A 15,804-nucleotide genomic window follows, 5' to 3' on the forward strand; every position below is an offset into this window, starting at 1 on the left:
AATTTGGTAACAGTTACATGTGGATCAGTTATGTGTTGCTATTTCAAATAAAATTAAGCAAGATGGGACAAAGGACCTCAATGGTGAGTCTTCCATCAGCATTCCTACATCTCCATCATCGAGCCACATGGGATATACATTCTTATGGTCTATTATTTTGATTGGAATTGGGTGAATATTGGGAAAAAGTTAATTATCATATTGTCTTCATTTCTGAACAATTAGAGCATAAAGCAACATCAGTTTCATTATATCATTATAATATTGGCAAGGATGATTAAGCAAATGACTTATCTTTTTATCAGATTTGTATATTTTTATCATTTTTCCCTATTTTATCATATTTGTATGTATGTATGTATATCTTAGTACTTACTGTCTTTCTTCCTCATAAACCTTAATTTACTGTAGAGTAGAATTTGGATTTTTGTTTGCTTAATCTCTTATACTTCATGTACATTTATAGGTATGTGTGAGAGAAGGAAACACATAGCTATGGAATAGAATTGATTTATCAGATCACAGGAAACAGAGTTCTAAAGAATCTTAGAGGTCACGTAGTTCAACATTTTCATTCTACAGATGAGAAAACTGAGATCCAGAAAAAGGAAAATAAGTTCACAATGCTTCCAAAATGATAAATGACAGATTCAGGATTTGAACCTCACTTCTCTGACATGAAAACCCAAGGAAGCTAGGTGGGGTATTTGATAACATCTTTGCCTTGGAACTAGTAAGACTGGAATTGAGTCCAACTTCAAACATCTGCTAACTGGTGACCTTGGACAAATCACTTCATGTTTCCTAGCTTCAATTTATCCATCTGTAAAATGGAGATACTAATAACACCTATCTCAAGGGCCTTTTATAAGGATCAAATTTATATCAGTCTATATATATATATATATATAATGTTATATAGCTGCTAGTAATAATTTCCCATTGGGTTCTATTGCAATCTAGTCTCACTAAAAATGATAATGAAACATTTGAGATCTACCATGCTTGTCTATAATATGCAAGAGTAGAAATGCCATTTCAGAAAACAGAGTCAAGCACAGCAGTTGGATATAATCTAGAAGAATTCTGTGTTGAAGGAGATTCCATTTTCAAGGTATTTTAAAATTAATAATATTCAAAAACTATGAAAAGATTGGAGGGGAATGTTAGGAGAGTTCAGCTGGATGGCTGCTTCTCATCCACCATCTTGATTATACCCTAGTATCTCCTTTGAGACTCTTTATAAAAGACATTTGTTATGCATATTAACTTTGTTCAGCAATCCTCTGATTAACAATAACAAGTAAGGCATTAATTGTTTTCATAGTATTCTTTCTGGAGGCAGATGATTTTTTTAATCCAAAGTTTATTGGAATTACCTTGGGTAAATGAACTGCTGAGAAGAACCAAATCTGGCATCGTTGATTATCACATAATCACTGAACATCAGTTCATGTAAAACTTTCCAGGATTTTCTAAAATCAGCCTGTTTAGCATTTTCATATATATATATATATATACATACACTATTTTGTTTGACAAAGGTAGATTTTTTTATTGAAATTTTTTATTTAGAAAGCATACGCATGGGTAATTTTTCCAACATTGACCCTTGCATAACCTTCTATTGCAAATTTTCCCCTCCTTCTCCCCACCTCCCTCCCCTAGCTGGCAGGTAGTCCAATACATGTTAAATATGTTGAAATATGTTAGATCCAATATATGTATGCATATTTATACAATTATCTTGTTGTAGAAGAAAAATCAGATCAAGAAGGGAAGGGAAAGAAAAACTGATAAAGAAAACACAATGCAAGCAAATAACAACAGAGAGTGAGAATGCAATGTTTTGTTTCACACTTTATTCCCACAGTTCTCTCTCCGGGTGTAGATGGCTCCCTTTGTCACTGCACAAGTGGAACTGGTTTGAATCATCTCAATATTGAAGAGAGCCACTTCCATCAGAATTGATCGTTGTAAAATCTTGTTGCTGCTATATATAATGATCTGATTCTGCTCATTTCACTTAGCATCAGTTCATGGACGTCTCTCCAAGCCTCTCTAAAAACATCCTACTGGTCATTTCTTACAGAACAATAGTATTTCATAGCATTCATCTACCACAGTTTATTCAGCCATTCTCCAATTGATGGACATCCACTCAGTTTCCAGTTTCTTGCCACTACAAAGAGGGTTGCTACAAACAGGCTGCCCTCCTTTAGAATCTCTTTGGGATATAATCCCAGTAGAAACATTGTTGGATTAAATGGTATGCACAGTTTGATAACTTTTTGAGCATAATTCCAAATTGCTTTCCAGAATGGTTGAGTCTATTTACAATTCCATCAATAATGTATCAATGTCTCAGTTTTCCTATATCCCCTCCAACATTTTTCTTTATCTTTTCCTGTCATTTTAGCCAATCTGACAGGTGTATAGTGGTATCTCAGAGTTGCTTAATTTACATTTCTCTGATCGTGATTTGGAGCACCTTTTCATGTGGCTACAAATAGTTTCAATTTCTTCATCTGAAAATTGTCTGTTCATATCCTTTGACCATTTACCAATTAGAGAATGGCTTGAACTATTATAAATTTGAGTCAATTCTCTATACATTTTAGAAATAAGGCCTTTATCATATCCTATGGATGGAAAAATGTTTTCCCAGTTTATTGTTTTTTTTTTCTGCATTAATTTTGTTTGTACAAAAATTTTTAACTTGATACAATCAAACTTTTCTATTTTGTGATCAATAATAATCTCTAGTTTTTCTTTGGTCCCAAATTTCTTCTTTCTCCACAGGTCTGAGAGGTAAACTCTCCTATCTTCTTCTAATTTGTTTATAATATCATTCTTTCTGTCTAGATTATGAACCCATTTTGACCTTATCTTAGTATATTGTATTATGTGTGGGTCTATGCCTAGTTTCTGCCAAACTAGTTTCCAATTTTCTCAGAAGTTTTTGTCAAATAATGAATTCTTATGCCAAAAGCTGGGGTCTTTGGGGTTGTTAAATACTAGATTGCTATAGTCATTGACTATTTTGTTCTGTGAACCTAACCTATTCCACTGATCAACTTCTCTATTTCTTAGCCAATAGCAACTGGTTTTGGTGGCCGTTGCTTTATAATATAGTTTTAGATCTGATACAGCTAGGCCACCTTCATTTGCATTTCTCTTTATTAATTCCCTTGAAATTCTTGACCTTTTGTTCTTCCAGGTGAATTTTGTTATTTTTTCTAGGTCAGTAAAATAGTTTCTTGGGAGTTTGATTGGTATAGTACTAAATAAATAGATTAATGTAGAGAATATTGTCATCTTTATTATATTTGCTTGACCTATCCATGTTTACTTGATACTTTTCCATTTGCTTACATCTGACTTTATTTGTGTGGAAAGTGTTTTGTAGTTTTGCTCATATCGTTCCTGACCCTTCCTTGGCAGATAGATTCCCAAATATATTATCCTTTTGAGAGTTATTTTAAATGGAATTTTTCTTTGTATCTCTTGCTGTTGGATTTTGTTAGTGATGTATAAGAATGCTGATGATTTATGTGGATTTATTTTGTATCCTGCAACTTTGCTAAAGTTGTGGATTATTTCTAATAGCTTTTTAGTTGATTCTCTGGGATTCTCAAAGTTTACCATCATATCATCTGCAAAGAGTGATAATTTGGTTTCTTCATTACCAACTCTAATTCCTTTAATCTCTTTTTCATCTCTTATTGCTGAAGCTAGCATCTGTCATGCAATATTGAATAGTAATGGTGATAGTGGGCATATTTGGTTCACCCCTGATCTTATTGGGAATGGTTCCAATTTATCCCCATTACATATGATGATTGCTGATGGTTTTAAATAGATGCTACTATTTTAAGCAAAAGTCCATTCATTTCTAAACTCTCTAGCCTTTTTTAAAAAATAGGAATGGGTGTTGGATTTTATCAAATGCTTTTGCTGCATCTATTGAGATAATCATATGATTTTTGTTAATTTGGTTATTGATATAGTCAATTATGCCAATAGTTTTCCTAATATTGAACCAGCCCTGCATTCCTGGTATAAATTCTACTTGGTCGTGGTGTATAAATAGTTTGTTCTATTTCTTTTTCTAAAATGGGACTATTTAAATTGTTTATTTCCTCTTCTGTTAATCTGGGCAATCTATATTTTTGTAGGTATTCCTCCATTTCACTTAGGTTGTCAAATTTATCTGCATAAAGTTGGGCAAAGTAACTCCTGATAATTGCTCTACTTTCCTCTTCATTGGTGGATAATTCTCCCTTTTCATTTTTGAGACTAACAATTTGATTTTCCTCTTTCATTTTTCTAATCAACTTAACTAAAGATTTATCTATTTTGTTGATTTTTCATAAAACAAACTCTTAGTTTTATTTATTAATTCAATATTATTTTTTTAGTTTCAATTTTATTGATCTCTCTTTTTATTTTTAGAATTTCAAGTTTAGTATTTGATTTGGGATTTTCAATTTGTTCTTTTTCTAGCTTTTTTAGTTGCAAGCCCTATTTATTTATTTTTTTTCCCTTATGCAAGTAAGCATCTAGAGATATAAAATTTTCCCTTATTGCCACTTGGGCTATATCCTACAAATTTTGGTATGTTGTTTCATTATTGTCATTCTTTTGGATGAAATTATTGATTGTGCCTATGATTTGCTGTTCATTCTTTACCCATTTATTCTTTAGTATGAGATTATTTAGTTTCCAATTACCTTTTGGTCTGTTTTTCCCTGCCCCTTTATTGAATATAAGTTTTATTACATTATGATCTGAAAAAAAGCATTTACTATTTCTGGTTTTCTGCATTTGATTTTGAGGTCTTTATGTCCTAATATATGGTCAATTTTTGTATAGGTTCCATGAACTGTTGAGAAGAAAGTGTACTTCTTTCTGTTGCCATTCAATTTTCTCCAAAGAGCTATCATATCTAGTTTTTCTTGTATTCTATTTTTATCTCTTTAACTTCTTATTTATTTTGTGGTTTAATTTATCTAGTTCTGAGAGAGCAAGGTTGGCATCTCCCACTATTATAGTTTTGCTCTCTATTTCTTCTTGCATGTCTCTTAACTTCTCCTTTAGGAATTTAGATACTACACCACTTGATGCATCTATGTTTAATATTGATATTGCTTCATTATCTATGGTACCCTTTAGCAAGATATAGTTTCCTTCCTTATCTCTTTTGATTAGATCAATTTTTGTTTTTGCTTTATCTGATATCAAGATGGTTACCCCTATTTTTTTTTACTTCAACTGAAACATAATAGATTCTGCTCCAGCCTTTTACCTTTACTCTGTTTTCATCACTCTGCTTTAAATGTTTCTTGTAAACAACAGATTGTAAAATTCTGACTTTTAATTATGTTTTTATAGCAGAGTTCATCCCATTCACATTTACAATTAAAACTACTAATTCTGTATTTCCTGCCATTTTATTAATCCCAAATTATATTTTTCTCTTTCCTTTTCCCCTTTCCCTCCTGCCCAGTATTTTACTTATGAGTACTACTTGCCTCAAGCAGTCCTTCCCCTTTAGAGACCCTCCCTTTTCTTATACCTTTCCCCTACTATTTCTGTTTTCCCTTATATTTAGCCTATCCCTTCCCTTCCCCCCCCTTTCCTCCAACTTTTCTATAAGATGAGAGATGTTTTTTCTGTGAAATGAAATATATCTAATATTTTTTCTTTGGGGCAAATTTGATGAGAATAAGATTCACACAATATTTGTCATCCTCCTTTCTTTCCCTCAATTATAATATGTTTCCTTTGCCTCTTTCTGAGATGTAATTTCCCTCATTTTACCCCCACTTCCCCTTTTTTTCTGTTACAATCCCCTTTCCATCTCTAGTTTTTTTTATAACAGTAAAATCAGATTATATGTGTACTCTTAATGTATACCCATAATAGAAATACAGTTCGCAAGAGGTTTTTTTTTTTCTTCTTACCTTTTTATATTTCTCTTGAGTTCTATATTTGGAGGTCAAATTTTTGCTTATCTCTGGTCATTTTGTAAAGAATAAAAGGAATTCACCCATTTCATTAAATGTCTATCTTCTTCCCTGAAAGAAAATGCTCAGTTTAGCAGGTTAATGTATTCTTGACTGCATTCCAAGTTCCTTCACCTTTTGGAATATCAGATTCGATGTCCTTTGATCCTTTAAAGTGGAAGCTGATAGATCCTCATTAATCCTTATTGTGGCTCCCCTTTATTTGAATTGTTTCTTTCTGGCTACTTGTAATATTTTTCTTGGTCCGCTAGTTCTCAAATTTATCCATGATATTCCTTGGCATTTTAGTTTTGGAGTCTCTTTCAGGAGGTATTTGGTGAATTCTTTCAATGATCATTTTAATTTCTGTTTCTATGATATCTGGGCAATTTTCTTTGATGATTTCCTGAAAGATAATGTCTAGGCTCTTTTTTTCATCATATATTTCAGGGAGTTTAATAATCCTTAGATTGTCTCTCCTAGACCTATTTTCCAGGTTGATTGTTTTACCAATTAGGTATTTTACATTTTCTTCTATTTTCCTTTTTTTTTTTTTGGTTTTGCTTGACTGATTCTTGTTGTCTCACTGAATCATTCTTTTCTATTTGTTCAATTCTAAATTTTTAGTGAATTATTTTCTTCCTTTACTTTTTTTTACATTTGTCCAATTGAATTTTTAAATGAGCTGTTTTTTCCTATGGAATTTTTTTTTTTCATTTCACAAATTCTATTTTTTAAGGAGTTATTTTCTTTTTCCATTTTACAAATTCTGTTTTTTTAAAAAACGTTATTTTCTATTTCTGTTTCACAAATTCTGTTTTTCTGAGAGTTGCTTTACTTTTCTATTTTATCAAATTTATCTTTTAATGAGTTATATGATTTTTCCATTTCACTAAGTCTATTTTGTAGTGACTTTTCTTCAGATAGTTTCTGTGTTGCCTTTACCAGACACTCTTGCAAATTTTTCATTTCCTTTCCCCATTTTTCTTCTAGCTATCTTTTAAGATCCTTTTTCATTTCTTCTAGGAGAGCCTTGTGTGATGAGACCCAGGTTATATTGCCCTTTAGGGTTTTATCTGGAGACAATCTGTTTTGAACAATCTCCTCAGAGTTTGAAATCTGTTCTTCTCTTTCGCCATAAAAGCTGTCAATTGTTAGAGTCCTCATTACTTTTTTACTCATTTTTTTAAAAGTTAAGGTCTGCCTTTAGGGCAGGGGAGATTTTCCAAGTGGCCACACCTGAGCTGGATCAGTGCTGATTCACTCTTGGTAATGGGTAGACATGGTCAAGTCCTGTAAGATTTTGACATTTGGGGGTTCATTGTTGATCTTTCCTGTTTGTTTTGGATGTTTTGTAACTTCTCTGCTCATCTACTTGCTTGCAACCAGGTCACAGTTGCCAACATTGCTGTACATTCCTATGAATTCCTCCCTATAGATTCTCTGTTATGTAGAGTCAGCAATGCTGGTGGAGTCAGCAATGCTCTGGGATTCTGTGCTATCTGTGCTGGTGTTTGTGGTCAGCTATTTGTGTTAGGCTGTCTCCTTCCCATTTCTGATTTAAACAGATCTTTTCTGGACTGTTTCCTCCCTTAGATTCTCTGCCCCACTGAGATTGCATGGCTCTAGGACTCTGAAATGAATGTGCACTGGTGTTTGTATTCAGCTGGTTGCGCTGGCTGCCTCCCTCCCATTTCCAATCAAAACAAATGTTTTCTGGTGACCTTGAAATTATCTTCTGCTGATAATTTGTTTCATTCCCAACATTTGTGGGTTTTGTGGATTCAGAGCTAAAATTCAGAGGCTGGATTTTTTAATTATTGTAAGGGTTGTTGAGAAGGTCAGAGAGAAATGTGTGTTGTCTTCACCATCTTGGCTTGGCCCCCTGAAGTCCTCTGTTCAACATTTTCTTATGGAACAATAACATTCCATTATGTTCATATACAGTAACTTATTGAGCCATATTTCCCAAATGATGGGCATCCACTCATCTTCCAATTCTTTGTCATCACAAAAAGAGTTATTATAAACATTTCGCACATGTGGGTTCTTTTACCTCTTTTATGATTTCTTTGAGATATAGTCCCAATACAATAGTGAATCTGCTGGATCAAAAGATGGGCATAATCTTATAGCTCTTTGGGCATTATTTCAATTGCTCTCCAGAATGATTGGATCATTTCACAACTCCACCAATAATGCATTAGTGTCTCCATTTTCCCATTTCCCCTTCAACACTTATCTTTTCCTGTCATTTTAGCTAATCTTACAGGTGTGATGTACTTCAGAGTTATTTTAATTTGCATTTCTCTAATCAATAGTGATCTAGAGTATTTGTTTTTTCTCATATGACCATGGATGGATTTGATTTCTTCATCTGAAAATTGTCTGTTCATATCCTTTAGTCATTCATCAATTAGAGAATGATATGTTCTTATAAATTTTTGCTACTTTATTTTTTATTTTTTAAATAATTATAACTTTTTATTGACAGAACCCATGCCTGGGTAATTTTTTTACAACATTATCCCTTGCACGCACTTCTGTTCTGACTTTTCCCCTCCCTCTCCACCTCCTCCTCCAGATGGCAAGCAGTCCTATACATGTTAAATATGTCACAGTGTATCCTAGATACAATATATGTGTGCAGAACCAAACAGTTCTCTTGTTACACAGGAATAATTGGATTCAGAAGGTAAAAATAACCCAGGAAGAAAAACTAAAATGCAAACAGTTTACACTCATTTCCCAATGTTCTTTCTTTGGGTGTAGCTGCTTCTGTCCATCATTGATCAATTGAAACTGAGTTAGATCTTCTCTTTGTAGAAGAAATCCATTTCCATCAGAATACATCCTCCTACAGTATCATTGTTGAAGTATATCATGATCTCCTGGTTCTGTATCAGTTCAGTATCATGGTCTCCAAGCCTCTCTCTATTCATTCTGCTGGTCATTTCTTACAGAACAATAATATTCCACAACATTCATATACCACAATTTACCCAACCATTCTCCAATTGATGGGCATCCATTCATTTTCCAGTTTCTAGCCACTACAAACAGGGCTGCCACAAACATTTTGGCACATACATGTCCCTTTCCCTTCTTTAGTATCTCTTTGGGGTATAAGCCAGTAGTAGCACTGCTGGATCAAAGGATATGCACAGTTTGATAACTTTTGGGGCATAATTCCAGATTGTTCTCCAGAATGGTTGGATTCATTCACAACTCCACCAACAATGCATTAGTATCCCGGTTTTCCCACATCCCCTTCCACATTTATCATTATTTTTTCCTGTCATCTTAGCCAATCTGACAGGTGTGTAGTGGTATCTCAGAATTGTTTAATTTTAATTTCTCTGATCAATAGTGATTTGGAACACTTTCATATGAGTGGAAATAGTTTCAATTCCATCATCTGAAAATTGTCTGTTCATATCCTTTGACCATTTATCAATTGGAGAATGACTTGATTTCTTATAAATTAGAGTCAGTTCTCTATATATTTTGGAAATGAGGCCTTTATCAGAACCTTTAACTGTGAAAATGTTTTCCCAGTTTGTTGGTTCCCTTCTAATCTTGTTTGCATTAGTTTTGTTTGTACAAAGGCTTTTTAATTTGAAATAATAAAAATTTTCTATTTTGTATTCAATAATGATCTGTAGTTCATTTTTGGTCACAAATTTCTTCCTGCTCCACAAGTCTGAGAGGTAAACTATCCTATGTTCCTCTAATTTATTTATAATCTCGTTCATTATCCCTAAATCATGGACCCATGTTGATCTTATCTTGGTATATGGTGTTAAGTGTGGGTCAATGCCTAATTTCTGCCACACTAATTTCCAGTTTTCCCAGCAGTTTTTTCAAATAATGAATTCTTATCCCAAAAGTTAGGATCTTTGGGTTTGTCAAACACTAGATTGCTATAGACTGTTTTGTCTTTGTTCTTATAAATTTGACTTAGCTTTCTATATATTTTTGAAATGCAACCTTTATGGGGGAGGAGTGTGGAGTAAGATGGCAAAGAGCAGATAGGTTTTTATCTGAGTTCTTCCTGGCATCCATTAGATCAACACCAGATAAAGCCTCTGATCTGGTTTTAGATGACAGAACCCACAATATTTGGAGTATATCATATTTCCAGCAGATTATATTTTAGGAGAACTTCAGAAAAATCTGTTTCAATCATGCATGGGTGGTGAGTGGGGAGTGGGAAGCAGGAGGCACCTGAATGCAGATGCATACTGCAGGAACACAAGACAGCATAGCATCTGTGCACCATGGAATTTACCAGGAGGTTCTTAGCCAAAATATAGAAGCATTGACTACTTTGTACTGGTTGGAAGCCAGTGGTTCAGCAGATTAACTGTGAGACATCCAATGCAAATACAAAAGGCAAATGGTGAGCCTCTAAATGCCAGAATAGAGGGAGCTGGCCACGCTTCCCCCTCTTCCCCCCCCCCCCGCCCCCTGCCCAGAACCAGAAGAAAGTCAGTCTGTAGGGGAAGCTTGAGACAATTTGTATTTTGTCCTAAGAGCAGATCTAAACCTTTAAAAACATGAACAAAAAAGTAAAAAGAACTTTGACTATAGACAGCTTTTGTGGAGACAGAAAATAGACTTCCCACTGAGGATACTAAAGGCAAAATGTCTCTAGATGAAGCTCTAATGGGTAATATAAGTTGGTCTCTATCTCACAAAGCTCTCCTGGAAGGATTCAAAAAGGAGCTTAAAAGAGAGAAGAAAAAAGGAAAAGAAAATGAGAACTTTACAAGAGAATTTAGAAAAAAAAACCATGGAAATTATCTGAAAAAAATTCCTCAAAAATAGATTTAGTGGAATGGAAAAATCATATAAGTCCTTAAAAATAGACTTGAAAAAAGAAGGCTATATAACAAAAAACAGAATTTGTGAAATGGAAAAAAAAATCCAAAGAATAAAACACCTCATTTAAAAGTTTAATTGGCCAAATGCAAAAGGGGTAAAAAAAGCTAATTGAAGAAAATAATTAATTAAAATTAGAATTAAACAAATAGAAGTGAATGGCTCAATGAGACTTCAAGAATCAGTCAAATAAAACAAAAAAAAAATGAAAAAAAATAGAATAAAATGTAAAATACTACATTTGGAAATGTAGTATTTTGGAAAAACAACTGACCTGGAAAATAGATCCCGTTGGTCAAGCAAATATAATAAAGATGACAATATTACCTAAACTAATTTATTTATTTAGCGCTATACCAGACTCCCAAAAAAACTATTTTAATGACCTAGAAAAAATAATAACAAAGTTCATAAGAAAAAACAAAAGGTCAAGAATTTCAAGGGAATTAATTTTAAAAAATCAAATGAAGGTGGCCTAGCTGTACCAGATCTAAAGTTATATTATAAAGCAGCAGTTATCAAAACAATTTGGTTTTGGCTAAGAAATAGACTAGTTGATCAGTGGAATAGGTTAGGTTCAAAGGACAAAACAGCCAATAACTTTAATAATCTAGTGTTTGACAAGCCCAAAGAGCCCAGCTTTTGGGATAAAAATTCATTGTTTGACAAAAATAGCTGGGAAAATTGGAAATTAGTATGGCAGAAACTAGGCATTGACCCACACTTAACACCATACACCAAGATAAGGTCAAAATGGATTCATGACCTAGGCATAAAGAATGAGATTATAAATAAATTAAAAGAGTATAGGATAGTTTACCTCTCAGACTTGTCGAAGAGGAAGGAACTTATGACCAAAGAAGAACTAGACATCATTATTGATCACAAAACAGAAAAATTTGATTATATCAAATTGAATTTTGTACAAACAAAACTAATGTAGACAAAATTAGAAGGGAAGCAACAAACTGGAAAAACATTTTTACAGTCAAAGGTTCTGATAAAGGCCTCATTTTCAAAATATATAGAGAATTGACTCTAATTCATAAGAAATCAGGCCATTCTCCAATTGATAAATGGTCAAAGGATATGAGCAGACAATTCTCAGATGAAGAAATTGAACCTATTTCTACCCATATGAAAAGATGCTCCAAGTCGTTATTAATCAGAGAAATGCAAATTAAGACAACTCTGAGATACTACTACATACTCATCAGATTGGCTAGAATGACAGGGAAAGATAATGTGGAATGTTGGAGGGAATATGGGAAAACAGGGACACTGATACATTGTTGGTGGAATTGTGAATACATCCAGCCATTCTGGAGAGCAATTTGGAACTATGCTCAAAAAGTTATCAAACTGTGCATACCCTTTGATCCAGAAGTGTTTCTACCAGGCTTATATCCCAAAGAGATTTTAACGAAGAGAAAGGTATCTGTATGTGCAAGAATATTTGTGGCAGCTCTCTTTGTAGTGGCCAAAAACTGGAAACTGAGAGGATAACCATTAATTGGAGAATGGCTAAATAAATTGTGGAATATGAATACGATGGAATATTATTGCTCTATAAGAAATGACAAGCTGGATGATTTCAGAAAGTCCTGGAGAGACTTACATGAACTGATGCTGAGTGAAATGAGCAGGACCAGAAGATTCTTATATATTTCAACAACAGTACTGTATGATGATCAATTCTGATGAATGTGGCCTTCTTTAACAATGAGATGAACCAAATCAGTTCCAATAGAGCAGTAATGAACTGAATCAGCTACATCTACAGAAAGAACTCTGGGAGATGACTATGAACCACTACATGGAATTCCCAATTCCTCTATTTTTGTCCGCCTGTATTTTTGATTTCCTCCACAGGCTAATTGTACACTATTTCAAAGTCTGATTCTTTTTATACAGCAAAATAACTGTATGGACATGTATACATATATTGTATTTAACTTGTACCTTAACATATTTAACATGTATTGGTCAACCTGCCAGTTGGGGGAATAGGTAGGGGGAAGGAGAGAAAAAGTTGGAACAAAAGGATTTGCAACTGTCAATGGTGAAAAATTACCTATGCATATATCTTGTAAATAAAAAGTTATAAAAAGAAAAAAAAAGAAAATCTAGCATTAAAAAAAGAAAATAAATCCAGGAGATACAGTCTAAGAATTATTGGACTACCTGAAAACCATGATGATGAAAAAAAAAGAGCCTAAATATCATATTTCAGGAAATCATCAAGGAAAACTGCCCTGATGTCCTAGAACCAAAGGGTAAAACCAATGAAAGAATTTACCAATCACATCCTGAAAGAGACTCCAAAATGAAAACTGCAAGGAACATTCTAACTAAATTTCAGAATTATCAGGTCAAGAAGAAAATATTGCAAGCATCCAGAAAGAACCAATTCAAATATCAAGGAGCCACAATCAAGATAACCCAGGACCTAAGAGCTTTCACTTTAAAGGATTGAAGAGTCTGGAATCTGATATTTTGAAATGCAAAAAAATTTGGATTGTAGCCAAGAATCAACTATCCAGCAAAATTAAGCATTATCTTTCAGGGAAAAAAAAAATGGACATTCAATCAAACATGTGAATTTCATTTATTTCTGATGAAAGAACAGAAAATTTTGATCTTCATATACAGAACTCAAGAGGAGCATAAAAAGGTAAAAAAAAAAGAAAAAATAACTTTTTAAAAAAAAAGTTAAAAGGTTCACATACCTATATGAGAAGATGATATGTTTAACTCTTGAGATCTGCAGCTCTATTGTGAGTATACTTAGTTGATTTTATTGTGATGATATAAAAAAGAAACTAGAGGAAGAAAGGGGATTCTATTGGAAGGAAAACAAAATAAAATTAAAAATTACAAAAGGACATATTACAATTGAGGGAAAGAAAGGAGGGGGGTGAGCATTGCAGGAATTTTACTCTGACCGGATTTAGCTCAAAGAGAGACTATCAAACATAATTAGTTTCACAGAGAAACTTGTTTTACCCTATAGGGAAGTATGAGGGGAAAGGGGAAAAAGAAGAGGGAGTCTAATATAAGGAAGAACAGAAATAGAAGGGGAAAAGGTATAAGAAAGGGTGAAGGTGAAGGGTTATTTAAAGCAAGTAGTAATTAGAAGCAAAATACTGGGGAGGAGGGAAAGGAGGAAAGGAAAGACAAAAGTATAATTTAGGGAAACTAAGATGGCAGGAAATACAGAATTAATCATTTCAACTGCAAATGTGAATGGGATGAACACTCTCATAAAACAGAAGTGAATAGCAGTCTGGATTAAAAATCAGAATTTTACAATATATTGTTTCCAAGAAATACATTCAAAACAGAGTGATACATTCAGAGTAAAGGTGAAAGGCTGGAGTAGGATCTATTATGCTTCAGCTGAAGTAAAAAAAAAAAAAAGCAAGGGTAGATATACTGATTTCAGATCAAGCAAAAGTAAAAATATATCTAATTAAAAGAGAAGGAAATTATGTCTTGCTAAAGGATACCATAGATAATTAAGTAATTAAGTAATATCAATTCTAAAAATATATGCATCAAGTGGTATAACATCCAAATTCCTAGAGAAGTTAAAAGAACTATAAGGTTTTTTTTTCACAAAACAAAAAATTAGATACAACTTTAGTTAATTTGTTTGGCAAAAAAGAAAGAGGAATATCCAATTGTTAGTTTCAAAAATAAAAATGGAGGACTTTCCACTAATAAAGAGAAAATTAGAGGAATAATTAGTTGTCAATAAGTCTGATAATCTAAGTGAAATGGAGCAATACTTACAAAAATATAAATTGCCCAGATTAACAGAAGAGGAAATAAATTATTTAAATACTCACATTTTGGAAAAAAGAAATTGAACAAGCTATTAATCAACTCCCTAATCATAAGAGACCCTTATATACAAAAATGTTTGTGGCAGCCCTTTTTGTAGTGGCAAGAAACTGGAAACTGAGTGGATGCCACTTAGTATATGAATGTTATGGAATATTATTGTTCTATAAGAAAAGATCAGCAGAATGATTTCAGAAAGGCTTGGAGAAACTTACTTGAACTACTGCTAAGTGAAGTAAGTAGAACAGATCATTGTTCAGGGCAACAGCAAAATAATATGATGACCAATTCTAATGAACATGGCTCTTTTAAACAATGAAATGATTCAGGACAGTTCCAATGGTCTTGTAAGGGAGAGAGCCATTTATATTCAGAGAAGAGACACTGGGAACTGAGTGTGGATCACAACATAAAATTTTCACGCTTTGTATTGTTGTTTACTTGCATTTTGTTTGCTTCCTCATTTTTTTCCCCTTTTCATCTGATTTTTCTTGTGCAGCATGATAATTGTGGAAATACATATAGAAGAATTTCACATATTTAATATATATTGGATTATTTGCCATCCATGGGAGGGGGTGAGCAAAAGGAAGGAAAAAATTTTAAAACACAAGGTTTTGTAAGGATGAATTTTGAAAATTATCCATGCATATGTTTTGATAATAAAAAACTTTAACAAAAAAAATCAAAAAGTCTATAAAAATTGTTTCCCAGCTTTCTTCTTCCCTTCTAATCTTGGCTGCATTTCTTTTGTTTGTGCAAAACCTTTTTAATGTAATCAAAACTATCCATTTTGCATTTCACAATGTTCTTTATTTCTTGTTTGGTCACTAATTCCTCCTTTCTCCAAAGATTTGATAGGTAAACTATCCCTTGTTGTTTTAATTTGCTCATAATATAGTGATACAATTTTAAGAATTACAAGGGTCCAAGTAAGGTTGTAAACAATTTAGCTCTACTAAATCCTTTTTCTCTTTTCTTTTTCTACCAATTTATGCTTCTCTTGGGTCTTAATATATGAGATCACATTTTTTGGTTTAATTCTGGTCTTCTCCTTATCTTTCTA

Source organism: Sarcophilus harrisii, chromosome 1, assembly GCF_902635505.1.
Source record: "Sarcophilus harrisii chromosome 1, mSarHar1.11, whole genome shotgun sequence".
Classification (NCBI taxonomy): domain Eukaryota; kingdom Metazoa; phylum Chordata; class Mammalia; order Dasyuromorphia; family Dasyuridae; genus Sarcophilus; species Sarcophilus harrisii.